The 14073-nt window shown below is 34.5% G+C and overlaps 1 protein-coding gene across 9 annotated transcripts in view; it reads left to right on the forward strand.

The window, feature by feature from the left end:
* Positions 1 to 417: 417 nt before the first annotated feature.
* Positions 418 to 14073, forward strand: part of fru (sex determination protein fruitless) — an 805497-nt gene continuing 791841 nt past the window's right edge. For 7 of the 9 annotated variants that reach the window (XR_012408588.1, XM_073957651.1, XM_073957667.1 and 4 more), the window contains exons 1-2: positions 439 to 1559; positions 2414 to 2694. The gene's annotated coding sequence lies outside the window, so the exon portion shown is untranslated. Of the gene's footprint in view, positions 1560 to 2413; positions 2695 to 14073 lie in introns of all 9 variants that reach the window. The other 2 variants (XM_073957500.1, XM_073957488.1) reach the window with 2 other exon arrangements.

The raw sequence follows: 14073 nt of genomic DNA on the forward strand, positions 1-14073 counted from the left end.
AATAAAAAAGGAAAACAACCAATTCGTCTCAAAGACCGCCTCAGACAATATATGCTTTTCTCTTTGTCGGCATTTGTCTGATTAGTTGGCGTTAATAAGTGGTCACAGGCATAACATAGACCTCGACTGATTTAACAGCCAGTGAGAGGACATGTTGGTACGAGTAGCCAGCTTTGTATGAAAGTGTGCCAAAGGAAAGACATTCGAAGAAGAAAAGACATGCGGGGAGGGATGAAATCACCATGTTGACTAGATTATTTACTTTCCGATGTAAAAATGTCACCGTCTGGCGTTACTTAACATTTTTGGCACAGTGTCAAAAAGAGAAACCACCGGAAAGAGAGCGTGAGAGCATCTTCGTCAAATGCAGCACTGCATTTCCCTATTACCATCGGTAGGGTCTTCTCTCCGTTTCCTAGTTTGTGTTTTAATTTTGTGTTTTGAGGATTTGTGTTGCGGAATCGAGTTCTGTTTGACGGTTGAAAAACTGCAAAAGCACAATCAGCAAAAATTCTTATTTTCAATATAGCGTAGAGAGTGACATTTTGATTATTTTTACATTCACAAACATAAAAAGGGTTTGTCGCACCAACACTGAGACCACAGAATTTGCAACATTTCGTCCGTTTGTATGCAATTGCACAGAAGATCTCCGTCCTGATGTATATGGGTATGCATATATGTGGTCCAAAGAGGACAAACGACGAGTATGGTTTGAATCGTCTAGTCTACGAATACACCAGCCAAAGTCAAAGTTATTTTTGTTGGAAAACAGCCGATAGAAAGAAGCCTTTTGCAGTAGCTGCAGTCAAACTGCACCTACACAGACATACCCACCGTCCGTATTGCTGTTGTTCGAGACGCCTGTGTGTATTTTACTGTTTACGACAACAGAGGCTCGTAAAACCCACCAAACCAGAAATATGCATGCATAGCCAGTTCAAACTCAAGTCCTTTTTCAACGTTGGCAAATGGGATTTTAGTTGTTAATCAAGCTTCCTGCAGTGAGGACGTTCTCCCGCTTAACTAAACGTCCGCAAAGCCTCAAATTGTTGTGGAAAATTTTTGAAATGATTTTTCTTTTGCCGCAAATACAATTACTAATAGCAATGTGCAACACAGACACGAGCCAATACCGCAACTACCGCCACCAGCACCCCCGGCAAATGTCACGGCAGCAACAGAAACAGTAGCCGCGCTCATAGTCACATCATTAAAGGTTTAGGTGTGTTTGCATCAGCTCGATTTGTGTTTCGGAACAAGTGAACTTAAAAACTGTAAGAACGTCGTAAATCATGTAATGCCTGAACATTTTTATTACAATTGCCGACAAAGTCTATGCAACGACACCGATACATGCGACGCCGGAAACAAACACAACCAACAACAATAACAATTTTAATGGCTAAACCAGTGACAAGTGCAACAGTAAAGCTGTCCACCCATACAAAGAGTGAATAAGTGTTAGTGAACTGGTCAAAAATGATTGAATTTGACGTTTCGCCATCAAAACATAGTGTAGAGTGTGTGTGATTGTCTAGAACCCCTCTAAATAAAAGGTGTTGTAATAAAGCAAAACGGAATTGCTTCGTTATCAAAACAAGAAATTGTCATTCTTGAAACCATAGGAAAGAGTTTATTATTGCAGCCAAACGAAATCAAACAGTGTCTGTGCGTGAGTGTGTGTCTCTATAAAGTGTATGTGTGAGTGCGCGCGTGTTGTGTCTTTGAGTGTGTGAGTTAGTGTATGTGTGCCATTCAGTTTTATTTAATCCTTTACTTTATTGTTTGTTTGCTTTTGTGTCTGTTTTTTCTTTGGCTGGCTTTCTTTTGCTCGTTTCCTTTGATGTTTGTGTCGTTTCATCACATTACATAGAGGCAGTCAGCCAGCCAGCCATCTAGGCAACCATACCATCAGTCATTCAGACGGCGAGACTGCCAACCCACAAGGCAACCGCCAACCATGCACCCATACTTCCAACCAGCTAACTATGCAGTTACCCAGCCACCCATTCAAATTCTGTTACACGATGTTACACTTTAACAGTAACGCTGTTAACTCGCCTTTACATAAATGCACTTGCATTTGTTGACGGCACTTACATTCGTAGCCTGAACGTGTGCCAGGACATACACCGAGGACACGACACCGGCACCATCAACGTCACACACTTAAGCAAAATAGCTACGCAACACAACACACACGCACACAATGACATCTACACTTAAATTGTTGAACATATTTTCTTCGTTTGTAAACAAACTCTGATTGTGTTTATGACAACACTAATACGCCTTGATGTTTGACATAAAGAAGTGATCTCGTTTTGGTCAATACTGAACCTCTTCTACTGGTTCACTGAACTAAGGTTGATGTAATAAAAATAATTTATTATTATTATTAATCGTTTAGAATGTGCAAACCTAACTAACACACGGAAGTGATATTTGATCTATATAACGAAAACTTGAAAAGTTATCTTACATTTCAAATTAATCCAATAGAAACGTAACTAAGAAAAAGCAATAACATTCTCGTATCAATCAACCAACAGCTCATATGAAATAAAAAAAAACACGTAAACAATAATACAATACTCGTGAAGTGAATTTAGTTTAAGAAAAGTTTGTCTCTTCGAAAATAATTGCCAATAAAATTCCAAAGAATCAACAGCAACAACAACTGCGTTACAGGTAAGACTAAATCTCGATCCCTTTAAAAAACAAACGAATTCTTGGTTATTCTGCAATTGTTGGAAATCGTATGTAGAAAAATGATAAGTTTGTTTGTTACGAAAAATATTCGATTCATTGTGGCTGATGCGCTAGACCTTCGTTCTACTTCCGCATGTCTTTGAAACATATTGGTGTAACAACTCGGTGCTCTTGTTCCTTTTTGTTGTCATTCATATTCATGTTGTTTTTTTATCGCCCACTGGGTCGCTTGTCGTGTCCTGTGTTCAGCATTTGAGGCCGCATTACTTTCATATTTGTATGTCAGTGTCTCATTTGTAGTCAGTGATTTGTTACAGTTCAAACCATTTTAGTGTGCAATATTAAAATGTCAAAATTCCGTCACTGTTTTTCTATGCACTTCTTTCTGTACTATTTTTTTCTTCCTGTCTAGTGGTTCATATTCCTTTTACAGGGCATGTTAGCTGTGTGTGTAAGTGTGTATGTGTGTGAAGGAACGTTTTAAGGAATGCTTGTAGCATTCAACAGGAAGCGAAAATGAAGACATCAAACGACATGAATATGACATAAATCTTGTGAAAATAATGCGGTTTAATGTAAACGTCGTCGGCTCGGTATTTTGTGTTCCATGTGAAATAGCTACATATGAACATAACACATACACTCCGTTTCATTTCAATCGCACATTTAAAATGTTTATTTGTTACTTCATTTTAGTTGACATTAGTCGAATATTTTGGGATATTTTTGTGTATCTTATTTCGTACACTTATGAAGTATCTTTCCACAAAAAGTGTCGCTTCGATAAGGTCCCGTTATATTTTTTTTATAATTTTCTTTCAAAAAGCCCAAAATTTGTACGGTTTGAAGTCCTGATGTATGTATATAGGTATGCATATATGTGGCCCAAAGAGGCCAAACGACGAGTATGGTTTGAATCGTCTAGTTTACAAAAAGTGTCGCTTCGATAAGGTCCCGTTATATATTTTTTTATAATTTTCTTTCAAAAAGCCCAAAATTTGTACGGTTTGAAGTCCTGATGTATGTATATAGGTATGCATATATGTGGTCCAAAGAGGCCAAACGACGAGTATGATTTGAATCGTCTAGTCTACGAATACACCAGCCAAAGTCAAAGTTATGTTTGTTGGAAAACAGCCGATAGAAAGAAGCCTTTTGCAGTGTTTCATCGAAATAGCACATTCTTTAATAATTTGAGTACGTCTACAAATATTGAATTCTAGTGTTGCGATTCTTTAAAATTGGAACCAATAAAAGTCATTTCAAGTTTAAAACGCTAAAATTGGTAAAACGATGTCTTTAATAGTGAGGACATAACACGTTTTGATAGTTTTTTGTTAGAATTATAAAGAACTAATGAAAAACGAATGATAGAAGAGAGATAGTGCAAAATAAACTTGAACTTCTTCTGAAATTTTCGTGCAACTTCAAATTCCTATGACTCCTATTCCATAATGGGGTCCATTGTGGGACTTAAGATAAGTTAACCATTAAAATATTGGGTGATTTTTATTGCTCTGGGTCTGATCCAATATACTAAAAAAACCAGATCCTTCCTATAAACAGAAAGAAAATTGGTTGGATTTTCTGTGGCAACTTTAATGAATAATATAAGGAAAAGCAAGTAGTCGTTTCCAAAAGCAAATAATTATTATTTGCAGGTTTCCGGTGGCAAAACCTATTACTTCTTTCATCTCCGGAAAGAGGAGAACTAAATAGACCATCAATATTGCGGAGTTGATCGCCTCATGGAAAAGGCACAAAATATTGCTGTACTAAATTTACGAATATTTCCAGTTTATGTCTGCTCCATAAATTCAAACTATTTTCTTTCTGTGTATAGGAATGGTGTTGTTATACCCTACACCACTATGTGGTAAGGGGTATTATGTGTTAGTGCATTTGTATGTAACATACAAAAGGAAGCGAGATAGACCCATAGTTCCTTCTAGGGATATACATAGAATCACTTTCTGAGTCGATTTATGCATGTCCGTCCGTCCGTCCGTCCGTTCGCAACGTACAGGTCGCATTTGTTGACCGATTTCGCTGAAAATTGGGGAATACCATTTTTTAGCCGTCGGAAGATCAAGTTCGAAGATGGGATATATCGGTCCACGTTTTGGTATAGCCCCCATATAACGGTACCCCCCGATTTACGGTTTGTTGACGTTTTTAGCTACATTTTCTGACCGATTTGGCTATAATTTGACATTTAGGGTTCTTAAGTGTAAATAAACATATATAACAAAACTTGTGGACATAGGTCCACGTTTTGGTATAGCCCCCATATAACGGTACCCGCCGATTTGCGGTATTTTGACGTTTTTAGCTACATTTTTAAACCGATGAAGCTATAATTTAACATTTAGGGTTCTTAAGTGTCAATAAACTTATATAACAAAAGTTGTGGACATAGGTCCACGTTTTGGTATAGCCCCCATATAACGGTACCCCCCGATATACGGTATTGTGACGTTTATAGCTACATTATCGGACCGATGTAGCTATAATTTGACATTTAGGGTTCTTACGTGTCAATAAACATATATAACAAAAGTTGTGGACATAGGTCCACGGTTTGGTATAGCCCCCATATAACGGTACCCCCGATTTACGGTATTTTAACGGTTTTAGCTACATTCTCGGACCGATTTAGCTATAACTTGACATTTAGGGTTCTTAAGTATCAATAAACTTATATAACAAAAGTTGTGGACATAGGTCCACGTTTTGGTATATCCCCCATATAACGGTACCCCCCAATTTACGGTATTTTGACGTTTTTAGCTACATTTTCAGACCGATGTAGCTATAATTTGACATTTAGGGTTCTTAAATGTCAATAAACTTATATAACAAAAGTTGCGGACATAGGTCCACGTTTCGGTATAGCCCCCATATAACGGTACCCCCCGATTTACGGTATTTTGACAGTTTTAGCTACATTTTCAGACCGATTTAGCTATATTTTGACACTTAGGGTTCTTAAGTGTCAATAAACTTATATAACAAAATTTGTGGACATAGGTTCACGTTTTGGTACTGCCCCCATATAACGGTACCTCCGATTTGCGGTGTTTTGACGTTTTTAGCTACATTTTCAGACCGATGTAGCTATAATTTGACATTTAAAGTTCTTAAATGTCAATAAACTTATATGACAAAACTTGTGGACATAGGTCCACGTTTTGTTATAGCCACCATATAACGGTTCATTTCAGTTCATTTTTTCGTATAGCCCAGATACCTCCGAACTAGCTGTTAATGACATTTGAAGTTCCCACGTTATGCACCGATTTTCGATATTTTGAAGATTCTATCTAAATTTTTAACCGAATTAGGAGTTATTTGACATTAAAGGCTCCCATCAAAAACTGTCAACATATTCCCATGTTTTATTATAACCCCTATATAACAGTACCTCCCAATTTCTAGCCCACCAAAAATTGTCAACATACATAGTTAGATATAGGCACCATAAAAAAGGGCCTCCCGAATGAAGCATAAATGTACATAAACATTATCTGACATTTTAACGTACCCACTTAAAGTTGGGGACAGGAATGAAAAGTAATTATTCCATTTAAGTTCAGAATATTTTATGGTGTAGGGTATGAAAAGTTCGGCCCGGCCGAACTTAATGCTTTTTTACTTGTTTTTTCTTTAGAGTATGTTGGCTCAGGCCCGAAGCAATAAAAAATCACCTGATATTTTAACAATCAAATTATCTTAATGCCAACAATAGACCCCATTATTGAATAGGAGTCATATGAATTTGAAGTTTCACGTAGAACTGTACCCAAAATTTCAGTAGAAGTTCAAGTTAATTTTGCACCATCTCTCTTCTGTCATTAGTTTTTCATTAGTTCTTTATAAATCTAACAAGAAACTGTCAACTTATGCCACATTTTTAACATATTATAGACAATTAAAGGTCAACGCTTTAAAAACGTCTTATTTCCCCAGTATTAAAGGCATCGCTTGACCAATTTTAGCGTTTTAAACTTGAAATGGCTTTTATTCGTTCCAATTTTAAAGAATCGTAACAGTAGCTTTCATAATTTGCAGTCGTACTCAAATTATTAAAGAATGTTCTATTTTGGTGAAACACCTAAAACCGTACAAATTTTGGGCTTTTCGAAAGAAAATTATAAAAAAATATAATGGGGCTTTATCGAAGCGACACTTTTTGTGGAAAGATACTTCATAAGTGTACGAAATAAGATATAAAAACATATCTCAAGATATTCGACTAATTTCAACTAAAATAAAGTAACAAATAAACATTTTAAATGTGCTATTGAAATGAAACGGAGTGAATGTATGTACATTGGGGATATAACAATTGTTAGACTTTAAAATACCACTCCAGTACCATGTTGGGCATGTTGTTCTAATTATAAAAATCTGTCACTTAGATTAATTCGATTAAAAATCGAAGCATAAATTCAGATCAAATGCACTTATTTACACATATTTATTTCCTTTCTGCTTTCTCCTGAGTCATATTCCGAAATTGTTATCTTGTTTATGAATTTCGAGATATTTTATATGCCACTAAATTGCGTGGAAAATTGTATTTAAAATTATTTTAGCAGTTGGAAGATGACAATTAGTGTAACGAAGTAAAGACGGTAAGTTGTGGGTGTAACTTACAAATGCAGTGATTTTTTTAAGAAGTGTAGCTAGAGCATAAATGTAAACTATAAATGTCAGTGTTGTTACCACTCTTCAAAAATGTGTATTTTTTAGAAAATTTCTTCGTTCTTCAAGAAAGTTTCATGTTTTCTGAGTTCTACACGCTTAATGTAAAATAATTGAGAAAGGTAAAATTTTGCATCAGACGTAAAGTTTTCACGAAAAACCTATTGTTTAGTGAAAAGAACAATAATTTCCATTACCGCGTTGTTTTATAATTAGACATCGGATTTGGCATATTTGCAAATAAAACTGAATTTAATAGCGGGGTCATATTTTTATTTATTTTTTGCCTATTTGCATATGCAAAATATGCAAACAGTTTTTGGTCGAATATCGTCATAAATGTCATAAAAAATCATCATCATCATAAAAAGTCATAAAATTGTCAATAAAAGTTGTGAAAATCATCCAAAATGTTTAAAGTGTTCTAAATTACGATTGTTGACCGTTTAACGTCGAGTTTTTAGCCGATTATTCTGTTTTTGAGACCCCTAACCACAGTGTGGTACAGGGTATAAAATTATGGTTATACATATGTATATTGTAATACCATTTTTGTATTACTAAACTATGCGAAAATATAAAATTTTTATAAAATATCAAACATTTTATGTAAAATCCAACAATTTCTTTGTCTTAATTTGTTGTATTAGGCTGGTTTTAACTCAGAGGGAAAAATCGATGTCAAAATTTTTAGGTCTTTAGTTTAGTTTAAAGTGTTTAGTTTTGTTAGAGTTTAAGTTTGCCAAAGTTTGAGCAATATTGGAATATGCTTACACGTGCCACTAAGGCTATGAAATTCTCGTTTTTTTGGCTATTTGACGAATTCGGCGACCAATATCTCTGGAACGATTAGATTTGCCCGTATTATGTATAAAATTAAAGGCTATTCTGTTCTTAACATTTTGCACCTCCAGGTAGTTGATGTTCTGCTGCAGGATCTTTTTCAAGAAATTGGGATTTAATGTTTAATCTCTGGAACAGCAAGTAAGTGTCACATGTTGTTCAACTTGAAAGTTGTGAACGACATAGGAGTCGAGCTTACCGCAGATTACAACCAACCAAACAAAGGACGAACTACTAAAACTAAGCGTTCTCCATGTAGATAGCAGATGCCTTCAGCTGTACCCAGATAGCTCCACAACCACAATCTAGATCCAAAATTTGAGTCCAATCGGATAAGAAATGAAAACATGCAAAAATCCGATGTCTACTTATAATGTACTGCCCAAATATAGTAGAAGGCTTAAATAGGATAATAAGAAACGCGTATCTGTGGTCATAAAAAATAAATGTACATACATGTGTTATTTTTAATACGTGAAGAAATTGCTAAAAATTTAGTACAAATTTTGACGTATTCGCGAGAAAGATTTGTCTGAACAGTAAATATATGACAATAATTACAGAGCAATTTTTTTAAATGCCAATCAATGCAGTAAACAGAAACATTCAGATTTTTGCAAGCTGCATTTTATATGTGCAAACATTTACAAGATTGAGTGTAAAATTGAGCTTTATGTGCGCAATTGCCATTAAATGCATCTGTTTCTTCAAAGTAAACTGCCAAATAAATAAATTATTTTTGCTTTGGTGTGTATAATATACAATATAATAATATTATTATTCAATGTTTTTTCTAACATACAATTTAAAAACTCGAACGTTTCCTATATCACCCAACATAAATAAAATGTTCAATGCCTTGTAATTTTTTCTTATATATCGTTCAACAATACCTCTGGGTTTTGACCTTAGGTATTCTTAAGGTAGAACATTCGTTTCATAATATTCAACTACAGATCTTTAATATGATGTAAAAATATTTCTGCTGTATTTTACAGCGAAAGGTAGCAACAGAATTCAAGTTAAAAAGTTTCATTCGAAATATATTTTATAACACGCAAATTGTGATCGTATGTTATAGATTATAGAAATCAAGGTTTCGGAGTCGGAGTCGAGCAATTTTGCTGGAGTCAGTGTCGGAGTCTGAGTCGAAAAAAATAACTCGACTCCGACTCCGGGCAATATAACATTAAATTTGGAACAAGAACTTTTTTTAAAATCATTATTTATTTTAAAAGAAAGGTATAAGAAAATATATATGCAAATTATATATTATACTAAGTTAAAGGACAATTCACAGGATATTTACTATCCTTTGAAGTGTAGTCTATTCATCCCTATTTTGTTGATCCGGTTGATTCGTTACATTTTTGCAAACAAAGTTCTATGACAATCGAATTAAGATTGGACCTTTAACCTCTTTCGTCAGAAGTCTTTCTGGTCTTCTTACAAAGGTCTATTGGTGTTTTCATCTGGTTTTTTATGAGAAGTCATCCTTGTCTTCTATTAAAGACATTGTGGTCTCTATGGGAAATCTTACTGAATACCCTGTGACACAAAATGGTAGTTAAGATCTGGGGAAGGAATATTCCTTTTAGGAATGAAAGCCCCAATTGAGAACCCCAAGGATCCCATAGCTGAAATTTCTGAGTCATGTCATAATGATTTTTTTGATTGACCCCCATCAATCATTGAGAAAATAGTTTTATATCTCTGTTTGGAGATATTGTTTCATCATTTTTAGATGACATGTTTTCAGTTAAATGGAATGAGGAACCCTTCTGTCAAATATGCTGTCCTTTAGCTCAGTTTCTTCCATGTCCTTTTTCTTCTTGAACTCAAAAAGTAAAACATATAAAGTGTGTTTTTCTCGAAATCATCCACAAAAATATATGTCAATTGGTTTATTAGTTTTCGAGAGAGAGTTGGCACCGCAAAATGCTTCAATAAAAACAAGGTTTCGTAGACGACCTCAAAACTTGGTAATATTTTTCTCTTTTTGAGATGAAGAAAAAATCTGACAAAAAGTTACGTAGTTTTCTCGAAAAAAAAATCATGAAAAATGGCTTTTATTGAGCTTTACAACTGGGGGTCTCCTTTTGAGGCTAAGCACACTAAAATGTTGGCTTACATCCAGTTTGAATCTTGGTCGTGAATTGCTTATAGTTTTTATTGCATGTAGTCCTTACGATTTGTATTGCCCCATCATTCTCACATATTTTGAAGGCTTAAAGTTTTTCTCACGCGGAAGAATTCCATCCAGAATATACTGGTGCAAAAAAAAAGGAAAACCGACAAAAACTTTCTAACTTTGCTATTTGTTAATGTAAGATTCGGCAGAAACAGTATTGATATGTTCGAATGTATTCGAACGAATGCCCTTTCTAATGAATATGTAAGGAAAAACTATAACATTTGCCTATATAGGCCAAAATATAGGAAAAAAATACATTTTTGTACACAATTTATTCATTTTTAATGGTATAGGAATGCACTCTCGGAGTCGACCTGGAGTCGGAGTCGTGAAAATAGTTCGCCTGGAGTCGGAGTCGAGGTATAGAAAATAAATATTGTTCGATAAAATGAAATTTCTCATTTACTCAAAGGGTGACACATCTAAAAAAGTCGAGTTATAAGTTGGCGACTGAAATTTAACTTCCCAACTTAAAAAGATTATTACACAAAAACTAAAATAACTACTTGGACAATATTTTGCAAACTGCTAGCCAGATATCAGTGCAAAATTTCTGTGTAAGATCCAGCATGATTCGAAGTGGGTCAATGCTTTACAATCTGAAAAAACTTTTGTGTTGAATTATGCGATGTAGTTGATGTTCTGCGGCCAAGTTGCAGGATCTTTTTCAAGAAATTCTTAGTTAATGTTTAATCTCTTGAACAACAAATAAGTCTCACTTGTTGTTCAACTTTTGGACGCTAACACGCCGTGACAACATTTTTTTTATGTTTTCAAGGACGCGCGTTCAAATCCCAGCCGGACTCAGTCTGTTTTTTATTTTTTGAAATTTTGCCTGTTAGGGCGAAGATAATTTTTAATGATTTTTATTAATTTTCTCGATTAGAGTTAAGCTTGATGATCGAAAAGTTTTTTGCAAGTGAAAAAGGAAAGCCAAGGACTCGAACCCACACAGTCACCAAATTACGTGTCCTGGTTTCGCTATTAGTTGAGCAGCTCTTCAGACGTATCGACTGTGGGATGGCTTCTCTGTCCTAGAACTTTCGGTTTTTCAAATGCAAATTTGTTTTTTTTTTGTGATCGTATGTTATAGATTATATAAATTAAATATTTTTTTGTCCTAATGTATAACTTTTCAAATTTCGCTCTCTATCTACCAGGGTTTCGGAGACGAAGCTCGACTCCAACTCCGACTCCAGACCAGTTTTTTCACGACTCCGGTTCAGACTCCGTATTCGACTCCGAGGGTGAATTCCTATACCACTAAAGATTAATAAACTGTGCACAAATTCTTAACTTTTTCCTATATTTTGGCCCATGTAGGCTAATATGTGGGGTTTTCCTGACATATTATTTAGAATGGCCATTCGTTCGAATATAATACTCAACTACAGAACATAAATGTGAAGAAAAATGCATATATTTGTTTGTTTCTGCTTAATCTAACATTGAATAATACAATTTAGAAAGTTTATTTATATTCTGGAAGGAACTATTCGCGAGAGAAAATCTTTAAGCTTTCAAAATGTGAGAAAATGAAGGGGCTATACCCAGCACAAAAATCCTTACTAAATGATGGGTTTTTATAGTACATTTTGGTAGTCGTATCTACTTACAAAACCCCTTATTGACCCATTATTTTAACGAGGGCATTTCGCACTGATTTACTAATTATTATATGATCACTAGAATAACTAGTTATTCTATGGCCACTGGAAGTTGAAAAATAAGCTATAAGCTAAAAAAATATTTATCTATTTTTAGAACAGTAGAGGTGGAGTTTGTTTTCAATTTCAACACACTTCATATTTTTATTTCATTTCGCTCTTTGCTGGATTTGGCCACGCGTATGAACATTAATGGTTGATTAAACGCTTACATGTGCACCACCAACTGTTCCTTGTGTTGTTAACAGAAAGTACCCGGCCAACGGTGAGAGTTGAAAACACAACCTTAGGATTTGTAGTCGGAAACACACGCTCTGTGCAACCGTACTCATAACTTAGTACGGAGTAATATAAGTAGTTATTTTTGCTTACATTATTTTGTAATGGGTTACATAATGACTAACGGATCCAAATTTTTGCTGGACACATTTAAGGACTACATGCGGTAAAAATTATAAGCAATTCATGACCAGGTTATAAACTGGATATTATAAAACATTTTAGAGTGCTTCAAGAGCTCTAAAGGTAGAACCCCAGTTGTAAAGCCCAATAAAAACCATTTTTCATGAATTAAAAAAAAACCTACGAAACTTTTTTGGCTGTTTTTTCTGAAAGAGAAAAAATTCGAAGTTTTGCGGGAAATGGTCGCCTACGAATTCCTGTTTTTATTAAAGTGTTTTGCGGTGCCAACTCTATCTCGAAAACTTGTAACCCGATTGTCATATATATTTGTGCGCTTATCAAGGACATCAAATACTAGTCCTTAACCGATTTCAAGTTGTCATTTCGAAAAAACGTTTTTGCTTTCTAAGCTGCATACAAAACACAATAAATTTTTCCCTTCTAATGCTCATATCTCAGGCAATATTGTTGGAATCGACTTGAAAATTTGACCACATATTTGATGTTATTTATACTTTTTATCTTTTTCCGAAATTTAAAGTTGGTGTAACCAATTAGACTAAAATTAATCGCACACATTTTGAACTTTGGTGGAATTATTCCAGAAGGTGTGGAGTGAGTGAATTAAGTATACCAATTTTTATCATTTGGTCTCATTTGATTCCCCGTGATGTTTTGATTCAACACTATTTTCTATGTAATTTTATGACAGGACCTTTATTTTAAAAAAGATGGGCTATATTTAACTATTTGTCATTGTTTTTTGACAAAGTCACTTCGTGGCAAAGGTTCAGTAAAAATTATTCCTATTAAACATTTAAAAAGGAATAAAACCCCAAAAGCTTTCTTCCACAACAACCAAAAATTGGCTTACAGGCGGATTCATAGTTGGATTTTTTCTTAACCTATATAGCAAATATCATTGATGTAACCCGAAAAACAAATTTTATTTATTTATTTTCTTTTTTTTTTAATGTGGAATTTTAAAAAATGTCAACATTTTCCATATACCCTTAATCGCTTTCAAATGAGAACAAGTCAAACTGTCGTTAGTTTGAATGGGAGGAGCTTTGAAAATATCTATCCACTTTCAATATATGTCAAAATGAAAGTGCTTTCAAAGCGTGAACTTACATATTTTGACAGTTTTCTGCAATGATGTTTCCTATATATGTAATACCAATTCGAATTGATAAAAAGTCAGTTCCAAATTTAAAAGATACAGGTACCTCAAAGTTCTATATAAATTTCAACAGATGAGCATGGCGAAATCGACATAAAACTTTATTTCGGTGGACGGTGAATAGAAGTAATGCCGACAATGAACTAATTGTTATTCATCAGTTAATCAAAAAGTGGAGTTGAAAACATGTAGACGAATGTAGAAGACCACTCGCTCTTTTTATATAAGTTCAGCTGGTCTTTTCACAGAAATCCAGTAGGTTTCCTAATTATGTAAAAGACAAGTTGGTCTTCCTATTGATTAGTAAGATTTCTCATAGAAGACCACCAGGGATTTTAAAGGAGTGCAATGGGTCATTTCAT

The sequence above is a fragment of the Musca autumnalis genome, unplaced genomic scaffold (genome assembly GCF_047663935.1).
Source record: "Musca autumnalis isolate F117 unplaced genomic scaffold, ASM4766393v1 scaffold_1, whole genome shotgun sequence".
NCBI lineage: Eukaryota > Metazoa > Arthropoda > Insecta > Diptera > Muscidae > Musca > Musca autumnalis.